Source organism: Eubalaena glacialis, chromosome 1, assembly GCF_028564815.1.
Source record: "Eubalaena glacialis isolate mEubGla1 chromosome 1, mEubGla1.1.hap2.+ XY, whole genome shotgun sequence".
Lineage (NCBI taxonomy): Eukaryota > Metazoa > Chordata > Mammalia > Artiodactyla > Balaenidae > Eubalaena > Eubalaena glacialis.
Genome location: NC_083716.1, coordinates 197,110,289 through 197,125,605, shown reverse-complemented (window position 1 = coordinate 197,125,605; position 15,317 = coordinate 197,110,289). Strand labels below are relative to the sequence as shown.

At 38.2% G+C, this 15,317-nt stretch overlaps 1 protein-coding gene across 3 annotated transcripts in view; it reads right to left on the bottom strand.

Annotated features, from left to right (window-relative positions):
• The window catches only part of MYO1B (myosin IB), a 185,902-nt gene that overhangs the window by 80,590 nt on the left and 89,995 nt on the right, over positions 1 to 15,317 (bottom strand). The gene's annotated exons all lie outside the window — the stretch shown is intronic.

Genomic DNA, 15,317 nt, shown 5'->3' with positions numbered 1-15,317 from the left:
AAAGACAAATAGCATATGATATCACTTATATGTGGAATCTTAAAAAATGACACAAATGAACTTATTTACAAAACAGAAACAGACTCACAGACATAGAAAACAAACTATGGTTACCAAAGGGGAAAGGAGGGGAGGGATAAATTAGGAGTTTGGGAGCAACAGATACACACTGCTATATATAAAATAAACAACAAGGACCTACTGTATAGCACTGGGAACTATACTCAATATTCTGTAATAACCTGTATGGGAAAGAATCTGAAAAAGAATATATGGGGCTTCCCTGGTGGTGCAGTGGTTGAGAATCTGCCTGCCAATGCAGGGGACACGGGTTCGAGCCCTGGTCTGGGAAGATCCCACATGCCGCGGAGCGACTGGGCCCGTGAGCCACAATTGCTGAGCCTGCGCATCTGGAGCCTGTGCTCCGCAACAAGAGAGACCGCGATAGTGAGAGGCCCGCGCACCGCGATGAAGAGTGGCCCCCGCTTGCCCCAAATAGAGAAAGCCCTCGCACAGAAACGAAGACCCAACACAGCCATAAATAAATAAATAAATAAAATTTAAAGACCAGTGATTGAGCAGATAATTTAAAAAAAAAAAAAAAAAGAATATATGTATGTATGTGTGTGTGTATGTATGTGTATATATATATAAGTGAATCACTTTGCTGTACACCTGAAACTAACATAACATTGTAAATTAAATATACTTCAATAAAAAATAAATTTTTTAAAAAAGCAATCATTTATATACAAATACTATATTATACATAGGTGATTCAAGTCAAAATTAACTTGATAACCTGGTGTCTTTATCAAATGTATTTTTTAAATTTAAAAGAACTGCCCTTCCTCCAAAATAGTTTCTAAATCAAATTGGTTTGCTTACAATCAGATTAAATTAATTACTCTTCAAATTGATTAAAAAACTAAGCAACTAATCTTAAGGATTTGAATACAAGAAATACAGACTTTCCAGGGCATCTTCTAGTTGTTTTCATAGGATTCACGCGTAGAACAAGTTCCCTGCTAAAAGAAGCAGGCCACCGGAGGCATATGAAGAATTCTTAGCTCAGACTGGTAAGGTGGGCCAAATTTGGTTTTATCCTTCCCCTATTAGTACATGTCTCCTCTCAGCATCTGTTTCCAAGAACCTGATCCTTTTAATACTGAGTTCCAAGGAATGATAATAGATATTCAGGGGAAATGAAGTCTAAAGTCAAATGAATTTGGGGCCACAGTAAGTTAGATGAAGTGAAATAGGTTTCCTTTTTAAATGGCTTCTTAAAGGAGCATGTGCATCGTGGAAAAAGATGGAGAATGCACCATCTCCCAAACTTATTTGCCATAGAATCTGTTTCTCATTCAGCTGTCCTAGTTCTAATGTTCCATAATCAGGATCTGGGAAATACTCAACTATTAAATGTCAGTAGAATAAAACATGGGCCCAGGTCCAGGCAGTCAAGGCAAGAAAAACCAATCTCCCCAAATCTTGCTTTCTTGCAAGTTCTTTGCTCTGGTGCCACTGTCTGAGGGCAGGAAAGCCTTCCCCAGGTGTGCGTGGCAGTACCCCTACCTATGGGTGTAAGGGGACAAATCTCAACGCTGCTCTTTCTCACAGGGAGACCTGCAGGTGACTTCCAGCCCATTTCCCACCACTGAAGAAATAATAAATGAACAGTTGCAATGCGACCTTGGGCGCATTGCCCAATGTGTGCTTCAGGGCCTATATACAACCCCAAAGCATCAACTAATAACAGGAGCCACAGAGCACCAAGAATCTATGCAGGTCCCATAAAGTTCTCAAGGGAGTGCTAGCAAATATGGCGCAGAGGAAGCAGACGATCTCATGGAGCTGAGGATTGCGGTGGGATGCTGGGTACTTCTTCAATGGTTGGAGTTAAATCTCCCTCCAGTTTGCTTTCTGGGTGACGAGAATGGGTCCAGGTAGATTCTCTGGTGGTCTGTGATGGTGGATTTCTGCAGTCTCCTTTTAAAGACTGTAACTGAGAAACATCAGTCTTTGCATCTTTGCAATACCCTCCCTCCAAAGGGCATAGTCCCTTAACACATCCTCCATTGTGTAAAGTTCCTGAGCTACGTTTTCCAACGTTCTCAGGGTTTAACTATCTAAAGGCCGGTGAACTGTTTGGACACACTTCTGCTGCTCCATCGGGCTGAACGGGCCTCAGTCATGAACAAAGAGTTTATATACTATTACATTTCATTTCACTTCTTGGTGCTACATTCTCCTCTACCCACCGGTTCACACTGGAACTCTTCTTCTGTCACTTTGGGATACTTTGTTTCTAGGCTCCCTGGCTTTCAAAGTCAGGTGAGGCTGCCCTCCCAGCCAATTCCTGACATCTTGTGCTACCTGGTCTCCAACTGTGGGCCAACTCTCCTGCATCGCCCACACATTCCAACCCTACAGTCTGGCCTCTGAAACAACTCACCTCCAGGCTTTCTCATCATCCTGCTTTCTCAGCAGCATTCTTTGCTCCCCATCCCCACCTACACTCTCACATGTATTATGTATATTCTTCCTTGACTTGAATTTCTAGCCTTCCTACCCATTACGCTATTAGAAGAGTGGAAGCATTTATAGGCAAAATAACTGCTCCAGATGGTGGCAAACACACACACACAAATATATATGTACATATTTTAGATGAAAAGCTAAGTTTTCTTTTAGGTAAACTGGCAAGAAATAGTAAAAGTCCAGGCCATCCTATATTGCTTATTCCAGTGATTATGAACCTCACTGCAGCCAAACCTCAAACCTCAAACCTCAGATACATGGCTACACCCAGTTCTCTGGAAGTTCTGTTCTGGTCCAGGATGGACACCATGGACAAACTGCTTTGTGTGTATGTGTGTGGGAGCAGACGGGGTGGGGGTGGTGATCAACCAAGAATGAGAACTCTTTGGTGGCTGCTAGAATTGATGTGACCTCTCAGAGACCTTTTAATGGCCTGAACTAAATGGCATCAAATTCTCTCAGGGTCAAATCTATTTAAAAATGGCGCCAGGAGCAGATCTATTGGAATTTGGATTGGATCTACATCATATGGCTGTTAAATTGTATGTAAACCCACAATATCTACTGAGATGTAAAGATGAGTTAACTTAAACTGAAATTAGGAATCAGTTTTATTAACTTTAAAATCTAAGTAATTCAAATATCATTTTTAAATATAATTCGAAGATCCTTCTTTCTAAGTTGTTAAAAAGATTTTATGCTCAGGTTCTTAACTATCTTCAGGAATTCTATTACTGTGCTCATTTTAATAATTCATTTTTGGAAGCTGGGATTAAGGGTAATTTTCTCCAAAGTCTCATTGTCTAAAAGAGACAACTCATTATTTTTTTCCTGACATAATACTTGATCTTTAACTCAAGTAGTTTATGAGATAGTCACTACTTTAGAAAAAGTAAGTAAACCTGTACGGACAAGTTGCAAGGTCCAATGTAGTTTAGAGGACTGTTTTCATTATATTTCACCATGCTGCAAACAGGAAGTAACAGTTATCTCATGAGGTTTTCTGCTTCATTTCCTTTGGCTCTTCTGTGCTAAAGTTCAAATAAATTTGGATCTTTATTCAAATGTTTACATATTTATCCAAACCAAAACTCTATGTAATAACCTCTATGAATGAAAAATATTGTATTTCTGAGGAGAATCAAGAATTAAATTATCATCCTCCTCCATACTGCAAAGCCTAGTTCTTGAATCATGTTGACTATCATAGGAGCCAACTAAACATGACCTTGGCAAGCACAGCATAAAATCTTAAGCATTTTCCAAGGCAATACTTTTGAGTACACCGAATACATTAATCTAGTAATCCTACTCTCAGTGACAATGTCTTGCATGTTTGCTGTAAAAATATAAAAGGATTCTATTTAGGACAAAAAGGTGTATTCTTCACATGTACTCAAAATACTGAAAAGCACTGCCATTCTAGATATAAGAACACTGGCATTTAAAATTGGCAAATCATAACAGCATTGCTTAGAACTCATTCTTAGTTCATCATTTTCTCTAACTCACAGATACTTTACATATGTAGATTTATGCACATATATATGTTTGAATGTTGAATTTTAAAATGCATTGAGTTGGACAAACAAAATATGAAGTCTTCAAAGTCAAAATATCTTCTTACCAGAAAACAGTAGAACATCTAGGGTTATCAGATATCCTGCACTAATGAACAAATGGCCTATAACAAAACATTTCTAGATCAAAATATCTAGACCAGAATTCATTTCTATAAAGAATGGAAAGGGGTTGTAGATGATCGTTTATGATTCTGGGAATTTTAAATTCCTGTTAAGGTAAGAATGATAACTAATTTAACTCTGTATACTCTGGTACCTTGCACTGGGTTGTGAATAGTATCTACTATATGTTATTATATAATTATGTAATATGTAATCATATAATCATATAAATTCATATACTATAATATTCTTTATGTAAGAAAACATTGTGAAATAGCAATCAGTGAATGAGAAAGGGAAAACAATGAAAGACATTTGTAACCATGAGGACAAAAGGATGGGAATCTCATGGGCAAGTATGAAAACCTATGCATGGAATCGAGCAGGCTCCACATAGATACTATGTCAGGAAAAAAAGGTAGGAATACAAGCAAGGCTTATTCTGAGCTTTTTTTTCAGAGCTAATAAATTTATCCAGGAGTTAACAAATATCGATGCATGCATTCATAGATACAAGTAATATCATAGGTCACATACATATCATATAAACTATGTCATATATGTCATACAGCATAGAGAAAGCCATACATTTATACACACACAAATACTGACATATTTATCTACTTCTATACCTCTCTATCTCCTTGGTTAAGACACCCAAGTTTTTCTAGGGACTATGCTTACAAAGGTCTCGTGGTCCAGTGACCTAAAGAGTATGACTGCCTAAATCAAGCAAGCCATGTTTGTACACAATGAAACAAGGACTCTGAAACATAGAAGAACACCCTTTTTTAGCAGTCCTGACTCTGCAGTGCTGCAAAATCACCCAGCTGCAGCACATCCAAACTGACCCGACAGGCAGCTGGGAACTGCCCCAATCATTGTACCAAAAACGTGGGTCTTGCAATGAGAAACACAGCCTCTGCTCCAAGAGGAATCATGACTGGCAATGTTTTTATTGAAATACAACTATATGTAAGTTGCTTTGCTTCTGAAAGTTGGCCACAAAATCTGGTAATTCATATAAAACACGTGAGTCAAGAGAGGCCTCTCTCACATGAGGAAGAAACAAAACAAAGCTCACGACATTTTGGCCTTGAGCTTGCTTAGCTATTCCGCTTCCATGTGGAGACATTCAGCATTGTAAAACGCTCATGGATGTTTAGGCTACAGTCAGTCAGTCACATCTCTGTCGCTGACCAAGTCAGAAAACTATCACAGATGTAAAGCAGTACAAGGTCATTTGGGGTTCAGAACCAAGGGTCTTAACAAGCAAGGCAGGCTTCATAACTCTTTTAGCAGATGGCTGCAGAGTTCCTAGAAACTGATGTAACTGTAAAATTAGAAATCAAATAATTTATAATGCTTTCTTATATCAGGATCATCTTCTCAGGCCCACAGTTTACTCTGATGTCCTTGGAAAAATGCAGTTATGATGGTTCCCTCATGTTCTGCCTCCCTGCCCCCATCAGTGCTTGAATGATTTTCCACAAACTGTTTGTACTCATGATAGTGAATTGTGAGTTCACTGCCTAGAAATAGTTGGGCACTTTTATGAGGCATGATGAATTTTTTATTTAGCACAGCAGTAATGAATTAAATAGGACCCCAAAGGATTCAAAATGTTCACGCCTCTCCCTGAGTGCCCACATTATACAACCCTACAGTGTAAGAGTGTCTCCAGTGTTTAACACCAATAACATCATCATCTGCCAAGGGGGGTTTACAACCTCGTTAACTTAATTACTTCTTATAAAATGAGCCCTCTGATACTACATGGTGGTTCTGTATATGCTATTAAGCAAAAACTCTCACTGAAAAGAGATACTATACGTTAAGTACATAGCACATTCCAGGCCCTCAATAAATGTTAGTTTTCTTCTTCTTTCATTCATTCACTAACATAAAAATGCTAATAGCTACATGTATTCAAAAAAATTTTGGTGACTAAGATAATGTGACATTTCAAAAATGGCCTGGCATTCCTCTTCCCCACAGAATTGAGATTAAACCTCTTCTTGAAATTCCTCACACACTGTACTGCAATCTCTGTATTATTTTCCATCATTTCGTTTTCCCGTAAGTAATCTCCATGAAACAGAGACATTAAACAACACAAAGTCTATGTTTTACTCAAAATTATAGTCTGGTGACAATTAAAACCTTAATACAATTTGAAACAATTTCTGTACCCCTGCTTTCAAAAAGAAAGAAAAGTAGAAAAAGATGGGAATACATAAGTAAAACACTAAATGTCTCTATGGAAATGGAGAGGTAGGAGATGCTATTGGGATCTATAAATGAAAAGAAAGGGCTGAGCAGCTACCAAAGAGTATAGCTGAGTAGATATTTAAAAACAGCAGCTCTCAGGAGTAGTGTCCACTGCCCAGCACCAGGATTTTAGTGATAATGGACAAGTGAAACATCACCAGACCTAAAAAGCACAGTAGCTCAAAAACAAGACAAATGCTTCGAGTGACTTCTGGACAGTGCTACTCAAAGTACGGTCTGAGGACCAGTACTACTCAAAAGCTGGTTGGCCCAGGGACTGCTACTGGTCTATCTACACATGAGAGTAGGCGTTGAGAAGTTTTTGTAGCAATTTGGTAGTTTATTTTGTCTGTGGAAACTAAAACCAGAAATTGGGGCCTGAATTTTCTATGTCTTCTTTTATTTTATTTTTCTGGTATTGGTCAGCAGCAGACTGCAAGAGAAGGGAACCTGGTGCTTCCCAGTGGAAGGTTTGAGACGTACTGCTCCAGGGTGTCTGTGGTACCCTCTCCAGCCTCTTGCTGAAACAGCACCTGTAAACAGAGCTTCCTACCAGAGGAGGAGGTGATGACCCTGTGAAGCAGCTGTCCATTCTTCAGCTTAGGACAGAGGGCAAAGGGGTCCTAGAAAGGACTAAATCCAGGGAAAACGATAGGATTTCAAGTGGTGAATGGGACACTGAAACAAAGAGGACAAGTTATTGACTAGAAAAATAGAAGAGAAAAGAGAAGAGAAAAATATAGAAAAGAAGAATGAACTCCATGTGCCACTAGATTTCCACCAGAGGAATAAGGTGTTTTTGTTTTTCTCAGAAAAGAATGAATGCCTTCCCTGTGAAATAGTAACAGCAACCTCCATTCAGTTTCTCAATAAAGAAGGTACATGAGCCTACCAGGAGATGGAATTTTGCTCCAGGAGGAAGCAGTATGGTTTACAACTCTCTGAGAAGGAGGAGGTCATATACTAACATGGCTCATGAGTGGATGTGCTGTCTTCTTGGAACACATGTTCCAGAGGAGATGAAGAACTGGCCAATACCAATCAAACCAGTGACCACAACCCACTTCTGATGACTCACTCAGGAACAAACTGAAACCATCAGATACTCAAAGAAGTCTTTAGACATGATGAAGAATGAGTAAAAATCTAAAAAAGTTAATAGCCTTAGGAAAATCTCTTCCTCCCTTATGCTTTAAAAAAGGAAACATATGTGAAATGAATAGGCTTATAGAAACAGTCAAAGGGATTGAGGTAGGGGTAGGTGGCATGAGATACATCACCAATACAAATGACTTCTGTCAAGGGACACAGTTTTTAACTTGCCTTGCCACCATTTTCACTGGTTAACCTGGAAGCAAACAAGAAGCTGTATTGCTTCTAAGAATTAAATTGTTTCACAAGAAAAGAACTGGTTAGTGACATGGAAGGAGCAGAAGCTTTCCCCCAAGATACCAGTGTCCTCTTAAAGCTCTTACTGGAAAGAAAGAGCTCTAAACAACCAAAGATATCACAAATTTCTGAGTAAACAGTGGTAAGAGCCTATACCCAGAGTTCAAATGAATGATCTAAAAAGGGGTGGGAAACTCTATATAACGACACTGGCTACATACAATAAAGAGCAAGCCTTTCAGTGAAAAGTAACATGAGCTGCCATTAGAAGGGGGGAAAGCATGAGGGGAAGGTGAAGAACAAGGTCGAGGCTAGATCAAGCAGAATCTTGTGTAACAGGCACATGGGGTTTGGCTTATATTTTGGTGCAATGGAAACTATTAAATATTTTTATGTAAAAAGAATCTTGAGGCAAACAAACATGGAAAAACAATATACCAAAACTGATGAGATGCAGCAAGAGTGTTCCAAGAGGAAATTTTATAGCTGTAAATGCATACATCAAGAATAAAAGAAAGATCTTAAAAAAAACCCCTAACATTATACCTCAAAAAACTAGAAAAACAAGAACTAAGCCCAACCTTAGCAGAAGACACAGTTTTTTTGAGGAAATAATGAAGATTAGAGCAGAAATAAATGAAACAGAGAATAAGAAAGCAGTAGAAAAGATTAACAAAATTAAAAGTTGGTTCTTTGAAAAAATAAATCAAATTGGCAAACTAACCAAGAAAAAAAGAAAAAGGGCTCAAATAAATAAAATTGTAAGTGAAAAAGGAGACATTCAACAGATACCACAGAAATAAAGGAACATAAGAGACTACTGTGAACAATTATATGCCAACAAATTAGACAACCTAGAAGAAATGGATAAGTTCCTAGAATCATGAAGAAATAGAAAATCTGAACAGACCGATTACTACTAAGAAGACTGAATCAGTAATCAAAAGCCTCCCAAAAAGAAAAGCCCAGGACCAGAACTATCTCAAACTCTTGCAATACAAAGAAGAGGGAACACTTCCAAACCCAGCATTACCCTTATACCAAACCCAGATAAGGATACTACAAGAAAAGAAAACTATAGGTCAATATCCTTAATGAATATAAGGGCCAAAATTCGCAACAAAATACTAGCAAACTGAATTCAACAGCACATTAAAAGGACCATATACCATGATCAAGTGGAATTCATCCTTGGGATGCAAGGACGGTCCAACACATGCAAATCAATAAATGTGATCTCACATTTAACACATACATCACATTTTAATAGAATAAAAGAATAAAATCATATGATCATCTCAACAGATCCAGAAAAAGCATGTGACAAAATTCAACATCCTCTCATGATAAAAACTCTCAACAAATTAGATAAAGAAGGAATATACATCAACATAATAAAGGCCATACAGGACAAGCACACAACTAACATCATACTCAATGGTGAAAGGTTGAAAGCTTTTCCTCTAAGATCAGGAACAAGACAACCCTCCCCACTCCTATTCAACATAGTACTGAAAGTCCCAGGCAGAGCAATTAGGCAAGAAAAAAGAAATAAAAGGCGTCAGAAACAGAAAGGAAGAAGTAAAGTCATCTCTGTTTACAGATGACAGGATCTTATGTACAGAAGATCCAAAAGACTCCACCAAAAAGACTGTAAGAACTAATAAACTAATTTAGTAAAGTTGTAGGATACAAAATCAACATACAGAAATCAGTAGCATTTCTTTATACTAACAATAAACAATTTTAAAAAGCAATAAAGAAAACTATCCCATTTCCAATAGCAAAAAAAAACAATAAAATACTTAGGAATAAATTTAACCAAGAGGTGAAAGATCTGTATACTGAAAATGATAAGACATTGGTGAAAGAAATTTAAGTGACACAAGCAAATGGAAAGCTATTTCACATTCGTGAACAGAAAGAATTAATATTGTTAAAACATCCATACTATCCAAAGCTATCTATAGATTCAATACAATCCCTATCAAAATTCCAATGGCATTTTTCACAGAAATAGAACAAACAATCCTAAAATTCATATGGAAGCACAAAAGACTCCAAATAGCCAAAGCAGTATTGAGAAAGAAGAACAAAGCTAGAGGCATCATACTCCTTGATTTCAAATTATACTACAAAGCTACAGTAATCAAAATAGTATGATACTGGCATAAAAACAGACACATAGATGAATGAAACAGAATCAAGAGACCAGAAATAAACCCATGCATAAGCAGTCAACTAATATTTGACAAAGGAACCAAGAATATTCAATGGAAAAAAGGCAGTCTTTTTAATAAATGGTGTTGGGAAAACTGGATATACACATGTAAGAGAATGGAACTGACAAAAATTAACTACCACCCACAAAAATTAACTCAAAATGGATTAAAGACTTAAATGTAAGACCTGAAACCGTGAAACTTCTAAAAGAAAACATAGGGGAAAACTCTTAGACACTGGTCTTGGCAATGATTTTTTGGATATGACACCCAAAGCACAAACAACAAAAGCAAAAATAAACAAGTGGGATTACATCAGACTAAAAAGCTTCTGCACAGCAAAAGAAATGATTAACAAATGGAAAGGCAACCTACTGAATGGGAGAAAATATCTGCAAATAATATGACCAATAAGGGGTTAATATCCAAAATACATAAATAGCTCATACAGCTCAACCAAAAAAACCCCAAACAATCCGATTAAAAAATGGGCAGAAGGCATAGCACAGGGAGATCAGCTCGGTGGTTTGTGACCACCTAGAGGGGTGGGATAGGGAGGGTGGGAGGGAGGGAGACGCAAGAGGGAAGAGATATGGGAACATATGTATATGTAAAACTGATTCACTTTGTTATAAAGCAGGAACTAACACACCATTGTAAAGCAATTATACTCCAATAAAGATGTTAAAAAAAAAAAAAAGTGGGCAGAAGACCTGAATAGACATTTTTCCAAAGAAGACATACAGATGGTCAACAGGCACATGAAAAGATGCTCAACATCATTAATCATCAGAGAAACACAAATCAAAACCACAATGAGATACCACCTCACGCTTGTCAGAATGGCTAATATCAAAAAAACACAAGAAGTAAGTGTTGGAGAGGATGTGGAGAAAAGGGAATTCTTATGCACTCTTGGTGGGAATGTAAATTGGTGCAGCCACTATGGAAAACAGTATGGAAGTTCCTCAAAAAATTAAAAATAGAACTACCATATGATCCAGCAATACCACTCCTGGGTATATATTCAAAGTAAAAAAAATTACTGTGTTGAAGCAATATCTGCACTCCCATGTTCATTGCAGCATTATTTACAATAGTCAAGAAATGGAAACAAGTAAGTGTCTGTCTATGGACGAATGAATAGAGAAAAATGTGGTGTGTGTGTGTGTATATATATATATATATATACATATACATACACAACTGAATATTGTTCAGCCAAAAAAAAAGAAAGAAGGAAATCCTGTCATTTGTGACAACACGGATGAACCATGAAGGCATTATACTAACTGCAATAAGTCAGAGAAAGACAAATACTGTATGATCTCACTTACATATGGAATCTAAAAAAAAAAAAAAAAAAGACAAATTCATAGAAACAAAGAGAAGAGTAGATTGTTGGTTTGGGAAGGAGAAGGGGGAAATGGAGATGGGTGAAAGGTGGTCAGAAGGCACAAACTTCCAGTTATAAGATGAAGTTCTAGGGATCTAATGTACATCATGGCAACTACAGTAAACACTGTATTGTATACTTAAAAGTTGCTCAGAGGAATTCCCTGGCGGTCCAGTGGTTAGGACTCTGTGCTTCCACTGCAGGGAGCACGGGTTCGATCCCTGGTCAGGGAACTAAGATCTTGCATGCCGTGCGGTGAAGCTAAATAAAAAAGTTGCTAAGAGAGTAGATCTTAAAAGTTCTCACCACACACACACACACAAAAAGGTAACTCGAAACAAAATTTTTTTAACAGGCCAAGCGTTTGATCCAGTTTTCAGTTTTACAGATCATTCTGGTGTCTGTGAAAAAAAACTGTAGGCAAGCATGGGGGAAAAGAAGAGACCTGTTAGATATTGCTACAAACAGTCCTCAAAGGAAGTAATGGTTGGTGGCTTGGTCTAACTAGAGTCGCCATATGGATACAAAGAAAAGGAAGAAAGAACTTGGCATGAGATATATTTTAGAGGTAGGGTTGACAAGATTAGAAAATGGGATTCATGTGGAAGATACAGAAAAGGAAAATATCAAGGATGACTGTTACATCTCTAGCTTGAGAAACTAGGCTGATGGGTGGTCCCATTTATTGAGACCAGGAAGTTTGGGTAGGAGGGTAAAATCAAAAGTTCGGTTTAGGGCATGCTTAGTTTGAGATGCCTCTGAGAGACCCACATAGACTTGTCAAGCAGGTACTGGATGTGTAAGCTGGGAGACAAAGTAAGAGGTACTGAGTGGAGTGTATAGTTTAGGAGGCAAAAACATAATCTGAGACTAGTTGTGACCCCCCTAGAGAGAATATAGAAAGATAAGGAAAGATGATCCAGAACTAATCAACACACAACTTTTTTTTTTTCTTTTTGGCCGTGCAACGAGGCTTATGGGATTTTAGTTCCCCGACCAGGGATCGAACCCGGGTCCTCAGCAGTGAGAGCTCAGAGTCGTGACCACTAGACTGCCAGGGAATTCCCCCAAATTACCTTTTAATGAATTAACTATGTTTCAATTTTCAGTTGTCAGGATCAGTCTTTGTCCTGGTCCGACTCAGTATTTTTGTCAATTTCTTAAATTAAGACACAGGAGGAGGCTCGGGTTGGGGGATGGCATTTATTCAATCATTCAAATATGTAGTGATTGCCTAATGGGTCCCAGGCCTTAAGTCAGGCTATAGGGACACAGAGATGAAGAAAACATAATCCCTGCCTTAAAGAGACACTGGAGGCTAGTTTTAAAAAAAAATTACCAACAAGGGCAATGGGTTTAATGGCACTCAAAAAGAATCATGTTCAAAGTATGAAGATACAGCTTAGCATAGTGGATAAAAATGGTGCTATGGATTAAATGTTTGTGTCCCCCTGAAATTCATATGTTGAAACCTTAACCTCCAAGATGGGGCCTTCAGGAGGTAATTAGGTTTAGATGAGGACATGAGGGTAGGGCCTCAGTGATGGGGTTAATGTCGTTATAAGAGGAAGAAGACCAGAGCTTGCTCACGCTCACTTTTAAACTCTCTCCTCCCATGTGAGGACACAGAGAGAAGGTCCTCACCAGGCACCCTGACTGGACTTCCCAGCTTCCAGAACTATGAGAAATAAATGTCTGTTGTTTAAGTCACTCAGTCTCTGGTATTTTGTTACAGCAGCCTGAGCTAAGACAAGTGGGGTCTCTAGAGCTATATATCTACCTGCGTTCAAGATCCCAGCTCTGCCACTTACTCACTGTGTAAGTTTAAGCAAGTTGTTTAACCTTTGTGTGGCTCAATTTCCCCATCATAAAAATGGGGATAAGAAGAATACTTATCTCATACGTGCAATATGCTAACCACAATGCCCAACACATGGTAAGTGCTCATGTAAGTTAGCTACTATTATTATTTCCCAGTGGCATGGCAGTGGTTCTATGAGAGGGGACAGAATCATAAACAAAAGATTCTACATGTAGGCTTAAAATAATTTTGTTGAACAATACCCAACTGAGAAAATCTGACCAAACAGAAGTTAATATACAAGAAACCTATAACATCTTGCTCGATGAAAAGACCAATATGAGTCAATACATGTACCACATTAATAGAAGTCTAGTATCCACATTAAGAGGGCAATAGTTTCACAATAACCAGGAGCAAATTTGAAGTATTCTGTTTACTTCTTGGGATGCAATTTTATAAAGCATATTGACCAACTGGGAAGATTCTGGAATAATATGACCATGACAGTGAGGAATTTGGGAACGAGATTCAATCCTCCTGTTACATGTTCGTATAAGCACCCTTACAAGTGTACAGTTCACTACACTTAATGTTTTGTATATAAATTGTATGTATACATGTATACATTTAGATGTATGTACATATGTAGCATAGAGCTATTGTTTATCTCCTGTACTACACTATAAACTTGACAAGGACAGGAATGGTGTCTGGCTCACCAATGTATCACTAGTACCTACTACAGTACCTTTCACCTAGTAGGTACTCAGGAATTATTTCCTAGATGAATGAATAAATGAATGTGTATCACATGAGAAATTTTTAAAGAAAAGGGATTTTTAGCCCTAGGAAGATATGATGGATGACTTCAAAGAATTAAGTGATTGTCCTGTAGGAGAGAAAGTAGACTAATTTGGTAAAGTCCCAGACTGCAGAGTTAAGACGAATACATAGAGGCAGAATTCATCTCTAGGTAAGGAAGAACTTTTGTTACCAAACCTGTGTGACAAAGTCCATAGGCCACCTTACAAAGCAGTGAGCCCTGCATCACTACAAAAGGAGTTTGGCTGTCCCTGGGGAGGACCCTACACTAGATGGTCTATAACTAAGATCCCTTCCAATTATATGAGTCTGTGCTCTCTGTTACCTTAGATTCTTACATGCCACTCTTTCCCCCTCCATTTCTGCCCACCCAGAGCCTAGAACCTGCACAACCTTGCAAAGAAACAGTGCACTATGTCTCCAAAGGCTCCGGGAAGGGAGCTGGACATATCTTATCTAACCATTCTTTCTCCAGCTACTTTGAGGGGTAGGGAAGAGGTACTCCTTAAGAAAGTGGAGGAAGAAATAGGTATAGAAAGAAAAGCCATTTCAGGGCAGATAGGGAGACTTTAAAGGCACAAATCTAACTAAGGGCTAATGAACAAAATGGATTCAGTCAGTTGACTGAAATATCCACGGGGGATTTTCTTCTCTTGAGCATCAGGAAATCAAAGTTATTAATCTGATAATTAAATAGCCAAGTAAAGTCGAAGCATTTAAATCCCACTTTGGCAAACTAGCAGAAATTACCAATGATCAAAGTCTTATCTATAAAACAAGAACATCTTACAGATGAACCAGTTATGAAAATACCATCCTCCTCTTTCATGGACTCATCAGTTCCATCAAAGAAACCTACTGACAACAGCAGTTCTAACCTGTCCAAGTTTGGGCTCAGAGATCACAGCTCTTTTGAACGTTTTCCAGGTAGCTGGGCACCATGTGTAAAATCACTTTCTCACTCAAGACAATCACACAGATTGCCTTTATTAAAAGCACAAGAAAAAAAAAGCACACTCCCTCCCCATTTGAGGGGTTGTTTTATGGGGAGGTTGCCAGCCTGTCTAAAAATGTGTACAAAAATCTCAATTCTTCAGGCTTCAGAGGAAGACTTTTCTACAGCGAAATCCAGCATTTTCCTGGTGCCCTCCCTCACTTTTTAGCAGAGATAGTCTATGGTTGTGGGA